Source organism: Berghia stephanieae, chromosome 13, assembly GCF_034508935.2.
Source record: "Berghia stephanieae isolate SIO BIC M18660-M18661 chromosome 13, UCSD_Bste_1.3, whole genome shotgun sequence".
NCBI classification, from domain to species: Eukaryota; Metazoa; Mollusca; class Gastropoda; order Nudibranchia; family Aeolidiidae; genus Berghia; species Berghia stephanieae.
Genome location: NC_088372.1, coordinates 23513537 through 23522873, shown reverse-complemented (window position 1 = coordinate 23522873; position 9337 = coordinate 23513537). Strand labels below are relative to the sequence as shown.

Below are 9337 nucleotides of genomic sequence, written 5' to 3'. Positions count from 1 at the left end.
TAGGTATTGAATGAAAGCACCGATGACTAGAGCGATGCTCGAGACTTTTTTGAGTTTCGAGACTCAAAAAAGCATCGAGACGCAAAAAAGTCTCGAGCTTTGCTGAAATCATCGCCGACGAGAGAGGGGTGAACAATGCAGATAGTACACATTGTTAGTAACGCGTGCGTCGCTCGCGCAGTATAGTCTCGAGACTCGGGACTCGGGACTCAATACGAGAAGCATCGACGACCGAGATTCTCGAGACGAGAAAAGCATCGAGAACTAAGTCGAGGTCGGTACCTTCTCAGTCGTCGATGACCTGACTTCTCAAAACCTAAAGCATCGTTGACCTTTTGGTGACTCGGATGCCCTCCCCTACTAATAACTACAAATTGAACTGCTGTGTGTGTCGGGATAATGGACTGTGAATCTTAGTTATAGCATCATGGGGCTCTACTCGGTGAATGATTTGTGTAATATTCTTATTGACGATTAACATCCATTTGAGGAAAACGAATTGCATAAGATCTATATTTATTGTAATTTTCTTCATCCGTATGGTTTGATTACAACAACCCTGTTCTTTCAATGATAAAATTGATATGGTTTTGATTTCTCCCAAGTCAGGCCTCAAGGTGTGCAAAATTAAATTTGCCGGCCTGACCTAGTTATTTTAGCAGTCAAGAGTATCAGTTGTTTCTGGTGGGAAGTGGATAGCCGTGGTTTTAAACAGAAGAAAACAAGTCTTTTCTATAGATAGTATGCGGTTAAACAGCTGATCGGAGTGGAAGTTTACTTCCGGGTGGCAGAAAGCAATGGAAGACAATGGCGTAGAATAGTAAAATATTAGTTTCTGTCGATAATCTTCCGTATTTTTCTGGTTCTAGACATAAATATATTTTTTTAAAATTTCCCGTTAATGATGTAGACCCCTATGCCATTTGTGAACACGACTGGTGCCATAATCTTTAGGAACTACAGCCAGTCTCATCGTTTGATGTAGCGAACTACCTCGTCACGACCACAAGTTTCTGTCTACACGGTCTACACATTTCACGGTAAGTCTGTATTATTTAATCGTTTCCCTATGCTATACCTATACTATGTTACACCATCTACGGCTAATTGTAAGATTTATTCTCAAAAAATCACAGAAGACAGATATGTCGAACCTGACACGGAAATATTAATAATATGATATGACCTGCTTCACGAGTCGTGATCATCTTAGTGTCTTAGTCTTAGTCTTAGTAAGTTTAGTCTAAGTCAGTCTAAGTAGTGGATCAATGAGTCTGTGTGGTTACATTCAAATTTCAACTATTTTGCCTTTAAGGTGATGAATTCCTCCGAATTCACCAAAGATTATAAATAATAATTTAAATTAAAAACACCAGGGCAGGCAATGACTATGAAATCAATGTGATCCCGAGTCCAAATCTAAACTGATATAATACAGTAACAAAACACCATGCCCATAAGACTGTTTTTAAAAGCCCCACCCCATTCCAAGGGACTGAGCTTGATCCCGAGTGAATTTTTTTTCTCATCCCACTCCCCTTATCAATCCAGCAGTGATTGGGTAGCTGAGTCTGTTAGATCTAGCGGAAAGTACTTTGACATAGACTAGAGTCCTATCTAAAGGGTAGCAATTGCTATGGTCCGTTTCGCGCTTTTCAAACCAGGTTAAACTTCGGCTCCATTGAATGACTACTTTTTTATTCGATATTTTACTCAATCCCCAAACTATATAATTTTTAGCCCCACGGCTGATGTTGAGTTATGGAATTGTGTCTCTCTGAATAATTCTAATAACCTTTCAGATGAGTACTCCACATTTCACAGCAAATTTAATTCACTGTTGTTAACTAAATGTGATAACAACAGTTTTTATCCTCGAGTTTCAATTAATAATATTACCATCATTGCCACATTTTTTTTCAGGCTTACAGGGGACTGACTACTTAAAATCAGGCCTACAATGGATGGGTGACGGATGTAAAATGGGTTAAGCCTCCTAGCTGTGGGAAAGTGGTACTAGTTGCTAAGGTAACCCCCCCCCCCGTTTTCATCTCACTTCTATGATTATTATTACTGTTATTACATATTATTATTTTGATTTCTACATTTATTTATATTACTCCATGCAGGATTGATAATAAGATATAGAGGTTTTTAACATATGGCTATATTCATTACAATGAATTTTCTTGAACTAGAATATGAATAACTTAAAAAAAAAAGAAATAAGAAACTTCTTTAATAGGTTCAAGTTCTACTATGGGAGACTCAGTCGAGTCCTTGGAAAAGCCTCTTTACTCACATTTGCTCAGTCAGTGTGTTCGGACATAAACGTTTAAATGGTTATGCGACTCATGGCAGTCCCGTTAACTCAGTTGGTAGAGCACCCATTACACAATCATAGAGACCGAGATATATCCTAGATGAAGTTAAGACCCCACCCCCTCCCCTTTCTTTTTTTTGGTACACCCAGCAGTAATTTGGCAATAGAAAAGCGCCTATTCGAAGGGTAACAAGTTATTATTTTCACACTATAGAAACTGGGATGAAATCTGGCTCTATAGACCTAATGGTTCTGATGGACTACTTCCGGTGCTTGCGACACTTTTAGGTCATTTTCAGCACAATTAAAAGCTGTTGCGAAATACGTAGTAAGAAAAATGGGCTTGGATCAAATACGGAGCAGAAGTAGATCAAAATTATTAATGTGCTTAGTTTTGAGATCGCCTAACAGTTCAATCCAGAGATGGAATACACTCAAATGTTTATGTTTGATTTAAGGGTTTTACTGCACTTGCGACACATTTCAGCACCAGTAAAAAGGAATAAAATGGGATTGTAAAAATTTCCAGATTTAAAATTAAAAGCACACAAGAAAAGTAAGACAAAGAGGAACAAATGTAGATTCCAAGAGAATGCTATCAGTGTACTAAGTCTGATAACACCCAAAAGTCTCATCCTGACACAAGCACAGGTCCCCCCTAAGAGGAATACACTCAAACGTTCGCGTATTATTTTTTTATTATATTATATTAAGTTACGTTATGCCTTTTGCGCCGCGATATCATAAGATATCGTCGCCTAGGCATTCCACGAAGGAATATAGATAATTCATCAAACAAGAGGTCTGATGTCAACGGGAATCACCCATGTTGTCCAAGTAAGCAAATTGGGGGTTAATAATCTTGCTCAAGGAAAAAAAAACGAAAGTGCCTGAAGCGGGGCTCGAACCTGGGTCATCCGGATCACAGTGCAATGCCTTAACCACTCGGCCACTTCGCCCCCCATATTATATATACACACATATATATAATATAATAAAAAAATTTACGCGAACTGATTTACAAGACAAAAAAATTTTTTTCTCCCAAAACCAACAATATTCATTTGACTGTTTCCCTCTCAGCCAATGACTCCGGCAGTCGAAAGGACAAAACCAAGTAATCTCATTCCAAGACAAGGACATAAAGAAACTTGGAAAACAATATAAGGGATAGAGGACATAGCATGACCTCTTGCCACCATGGGAAGTCAAAGACCCCACCCAGTCTATTGTTTATAAAATGTTAATTATAAATTTACAAAATAAATTTACATCCATTTGTCACCCTCTCATCTAAGTACAGGGGAAAAAAGCATGTAATCTTATTCCAAAACAAAGATAGAAAGCTACCTGAAAAAGGAATACAGACATAGGGGGGTGAAGAAAGCAATAATGACCTTGCCCACAATGGAAGGTCAATGACCCCACACCCAGGGTAGAAAAATGAGAACTCAGTCAAGCATTCACCATCAAATTGCAAAAGCAACGGATAAAACAAATTTTTTAAAAAGTCATTACAGTACTTTATTTTCTTTATTGTGCTCCAACTTCATAAATATACAATGGATTTCTATTTATTTGCCAATTCAAAAATATTATTAGGTTTTGAATATTATTGCAGAACATATAATAATGGTAACAGAAGTAATACTACTACTACTAGTAGTTATACTCCAACTAGTACAATTTTTTCACAAACATTTCGGGCAAAAGTAAAAATTTAACAGATGTATTAGTCTAATGAAAAGAATGAAAAGGATTACAAAGGTATATAAAATCAAGCATTATTGGAAAAGAATGAATAAAAAGTCTGACTGCTTTCTTTTCGTTTCAGGTTCGCCATTCCCAAAAATTGGGTTATAGTGGACTCTGTGTGTCGACAAGTGCTTTCTGCTCAGCATCAAGATGGGAACCTGAAATGTCTGTCTTCACAATCCTGTAAAAGAAATACCAAGATTAAGTTAATATATAGAGTAAATAGTACATTATTGAACTACCACCTCTGGCGTCTATCGTGTCACTGGGAATTTTAATATGTTTGAAAACAAAGAAAACTTAAGCCCCATTTCCTCAAATACGCAAGTCATTCATTTTACAGGTCAAAATAATTTTTAAAAAAGTTTTTCTTTGACTTCAATTTCAAATGCCAATAGTGCCTGAACCTTATGATGAATTCCAAAATGGTTTGGCATATTTATGTGGAAATCTATTCTTTTAAAAAAATAGAGTTGTGGATCACCATTGCTCCGTACAGCAAATGTTAAATATTTATCATCGAGCACAAAATTACTGGCAAACCTAAAAATTCTAAAACTATTTATTTACAAACTCTACAAGTAACACGCAAATATTTTAAAAACTAAATGTAATTCTATCACCTGTGGAATCAAACTATGTATGCTCAGAAAATCTGCTGTACTGTAATGTTCGGGCAATTATTGGCCTTCGCCAAAAAAAGAAACAAAAATAAGAACTGTATTTCCTACACCAGTATACAAAAAACACACATATGTTTTCTCTACACGGGAAATTCCATTGAGTGTTACAAGCGCTGCACCTAACCATCAACTTCTTGTAGATACTGCTAGCTATAACCAATAAAAATGGACAAACTTAGCCCATAATATTTTACATTTCTGGGAATGTTTGTTTTTTCTTTTATGCCATATAATTTATTATTTTTTTTATTTAATTTGTTGCCAGCGTGTGTATTTTGTACATACATAGGGAATACATGTAAAAAAACGTTTGATTGGTCATTCTGCTGATTTGTGCAGATTGCCTTTTACCACAATGAAATGACAATTGGCTTGTAAAAATAACATGTAGACTATAATATTAATATATTCGTTTAGCTTAAGCGGCATAATTTAAATTTAAGGTTAATAAAACATTTCCTCCCAGATCTTAATAATTGAGGAATAAATCAATATGGGTGAACTCATTTAATTCTATCTATCTCATCATAAGAACACTTTGTCACTACGTTGAGTGGCCTTGAGCAAGTCACCTCAGCCCTAGCTCAGTTTGTGGCGCTGTGTTGCGGCAATGCCTGGGTTATTTCAGTCTCCCTTTAGAATAGACTCCAAAGACAAATTTTCCCTAGAGGTGAATAAAGAGAATCTATATTTTTAAAATTTGTTACGCTATAGTCAAAGACAAAAAACCTTCAGAATTTTCTAATTGTGTATGAACTATCCTAAAAGGCAACCTATCCATAGCATAGAAGGACATGCTCACAATAGTATTAATTTCATTGTCCTCAAATTTAATGGATCTTCCTCTTTTATTAATTGTCATTGCCCATTCATTAAATAAAACAAAATTAATCAACATAATAAAGACAAAGCTTTTGATTCAAATGAAGTGATGTTTTTTGTTCAGTTATTTATTATCTCTGAAGTTAAAAGTCTTAAAACTCAACCATGTAAGCTTTTGTACAGTCTGGTTATTTGAAAAAAAACTTCTCTTGATGTCAGTTCTTGCACCAACAATTTGGACAAACTTTGACTTCATTACTGGCTCACCGGACAGGCATTCCTTACATACCTTATGAGCAAATGAAGTCACTTTATACGTGCTCTATTCCCCTTTGTCTTATTACTTTCCTCATAGTCATAGATTTGTGTCTTAACTTTGCAATATGAAATATGATTTTGTGTCCTTTGTCTATTGTTATGTGCATAGATCTACAATCTTTTCACTCTCTATTCAACTTCCTTTCAACTGGCAATGCAATGACCTTAAAGTGTAATGAACGGCACAAACGTTGCTAACCTCACTTTTTACCCCCCCAAAAAATTGCTTGATTTGGACCTATTAAATTTTCTGAGAGCGAGATCTGCTTTTATATAGCGCATGCAATATCCACCCAAAGCACTCTACAAGATGTCCCAAGCCAACAGAAACATTAACATTAACATGTAGGAAGAGATATCATGCCTACATAAATATTGTTTTAAACAGATACAATCAATACACTTACATTTACATGGTCAATGATTGAGCTAGTTTCTCCAATTGTTGATTGTTCAACTAGAGCCGTTGCTGCCTGCAGTCATTGCGTTTGTTCCTATCTTTAAGACATGAGTAATGGTCTGTTTTTTCTCTTCCCCATGTCCAAGCTTTAACGTTGGAACCCAATCAGGATCAGTTTCATCCAGCAGTGATGCTGGCCTTCCTGTAAAGGCAAAAAATTGATTGTTGAAATATATTACGTCATTTCTTGCCTATTACAATCTGGTCCTGGTCCTTGTGTGGCTATGTGGTCTAGTGGTATGACACTCGATTTTGGATCGGAAGGTCAAGGGTTCGAGCCTCGCGCTCGGCGCATAGTTGAGTCCTTGGAAAAGGCTCTTTATTCACATGCTCTCACCGTACTCAGGTGTAAAATGAATACCTGGTCGTTTACAGCGTTTTCTTTGTCCGAAAAATTGTAGCGTCCCCTAAAAGGCGTCATGTTCTACATGTTAAATGTTGCTGTTGACCAGGGACCCCTTGTAAAGCGCTTTGAGCACATTTAGTGGATATTGCGCTATAATATAAAGCTCAATTTTTTAATTATTTTTTTTTTACAATCCTTAAGCTTTCCGTTAAATTTACATCAAGCTTTGTCAAATTAGAACAAGGGTAGAACAATTATATAGTGCAATTTCCATTAAATGAAAATTTGTTCAAAGCGCTTTGCAATGGGTTTAGAGCCAACAGCAAGACTTTACATGCAGGTCGAGACATGACGCTTGTTAGGCGATATTACATTTTTTCCGGAAAGAGACAATGCTGTTTAACAGGCCTGCATCTGCCCCCTGAAAAACTTGCCTGAAAATCCTCGAGCCGAAGCTTTTTCCATAACATGAGCAAAAATCCCCATTTCCCAGAATATTTTCTTAGAATTTTACCAATTCAATAGGCTGTTAAACAAAATGAAAAAGTATTTTAATTAATTTTTTGTTCCGGCAGAGCGAAATTGCCAGAAATGCCGGCAAATTTACAGGCCTATGTTAAAAGCCAGTTACCCAATTTATGCCTGAGTATGGTGAGAGAATGTGAATAAAGTTCCTTTCCCAATGACTCAACTGCTCAGAACGGGTCTGGAACCCTAATCCTTCCAAAATGACGGTGATAACTATACCACATAGCTGCAATGAAAGTATCGGGATCCCAAAGGACAATTTTTTTAAAATTGAAATTATTTTGTTATTATTATTGTCATATTTGGGGAAAATTCCATATGAAGGCCCTAATTCAATGACTATACGAAACATTATAACTAATAATCCTCACCTTGAGTTAAAATTAATTTCTAACTATGAAAATTATGAAAAGTTTTTTTAGTGGATTGATAGAGGTCAATTGTTTCTTTCTTTGGATTAAAATTTAAAATAATAATAATAATAATAATATTTATTTTTGTCAGTAAAAAAATAACCATTACTATCATTATAAACTGACACTGGCAATCACTAAGCAGCGTGTTAAACTTCTGTCAAAAACTAGCATTTACATGTCCAACAGCGGTGTAGAAAAGCAGTTTGTTCGTGTTACTTTACAATACACCACCGACGGAGGAACGGAAAAAAAAAAAAAACTTAAGAAAAACGCAACCTTACTTGTAATATTTCTTCAAATGGAGAACATGTTTTAAAAATGCACAATAAAATAATCTTGACAAAGCATAAGTTATAAACTGGAACATTATAATTCTAAAATGAATGACCAGAACAACAGTGAAAGACTTCCTCATCTCATAAAAGCCAAAGCTTGAAAACGAAAGTAGCCCTATCACTATCGGTAATGAGGCATTTGGTTTTGATTTAGAGTAAGTTGCACGAGAAATGCATGAAATATTCATGGTCCTATCTGATAACTAAACACAACAAATAAAAGATCATCCATCCGGACCGTGTATGGACCAAAAAAATTAAAATGATTCCTTCTAGACCGCCTACAGACTACAGATTACATCTGAGTCTGAGATGAGTCAGATGATTTCTCCAACTTCGGAGTTTCGCATAGAAAAGTCACATCGGTGAAAAATCTCTCCGTAGATTTTGTTAGATCACCGAGTTTGAAATTTTTTATTTGATTTCTCTTCCATGAAAAAGAAAAAAACACATATTTACTAAATCATAAACTTGCAACGTCAGAAATTAAGGCAAGGACCTTGGTCGGTTGCCGCCAACTCCGTGACATGCTATGGCCCACAATGGCTACATGATGATGTTGGAGCGAAGTAAACTTGCTTTGTTCACAATAATTAAAATTAATTCATATCGTATATATAATATTTAAAATTTTAATTTATCCATCAATTCTTACCTTTAACAAAATGATCATTGCAAACTCGGTGGCTGCAAGTTAGATTTGAGTTTGACCCATCGCCAAATCCCTTTCTTCTGATCGCTGCCATAACCGCTGTACTGTCTCCGCTGGGTTAAATTTATTATTTTTGGGTCCTTCGTTTTCCTAATGAATGGGAACCTGAACATTTTGACTCCATTTCGACCCTGTCTTCTAGTGCATCCGATGATTATGCAGTTATTTGGCATTTTTTCACGTTTAAAAAATTGGACAAGAGCTTGTTTCACATCAATGTTTACAAGCCAGCCAAGTTCTTTTGCCATCCGGAACTAAAGTAGGTCATTGCGTGACGTCATCAGCATTCTATCTATAAAATGCTTGGGCGGCCTGTTGACTTTTTGGCTCATGGTAGCCCCCATACCCCACCCTCAGCTCATTGTCGCACGTCATCTCGCCTCGCGTGGGGCAACAAGAAAAAGAGAGCCGTCCGTGATGACGCACAACCTTCGTACAGTAGTTACAGGTACCAATCATGGCAAGTAAGACAGGAGAGAGTGCTAACGAAAATCAGCATAGGCAAAAATTGAGACAAAAAGCAGTATCTGCTAAATTTGAAAATTATAGGGCGGCACAAAACAACTTTGCTCAATAGACCGACCGCCAGTGTTTGTAATACTTATAAGATTGGAGAAGTAAGACTTCAAAGTGCCACTT

At 36.3% G+C, this 9337-nt stretch overlaps 2 long non-coding RNA genes across 7 annotated transcripts; one reads left to right on the top strand and one right to left on the bottom strand.

Moving 5' to 3' along the window:
• Positions 1-766: 766 nt before the first annotated feature.
• LOC144958561 (uncharacterized) lies at positions 767-5689 on the top strand. Its single transcript, XR_013642470.1, has 3 exons — positions 767-1040; positions 1924-2028; positions 4158-5689. It is a non-coding gene; the product is annotated as an uncharacterized LOC144958561 (long non-coding RNA).
• Positions 3838-8773, bottom strand: LOC144958559 (uncharacterized). 6 transcript variants are annotated; one of them, XR_013642464.1, is made up of 3 exons: positions 8642-8773; positions 6309-6503; positions 3838-4259 (listed from the first exon to the last, which is right to left on the bottom strand). It is a non-coding gene; the product is annotated as an uncharacterized LOC144958559 (long non-coding RNA). The 6 variants fall into 6 exon arrangements; XR_013642467.1 differs by lacking the exon at positions 8642-8773 and adding an exon at positions 8446-8579; XR_013642469.1 differs by lacking the exon at positions 8642-8773 and adding an exon at positions 8486-8568.
• Positions 8774-9337: the final 564 nt, after the last annotated feature.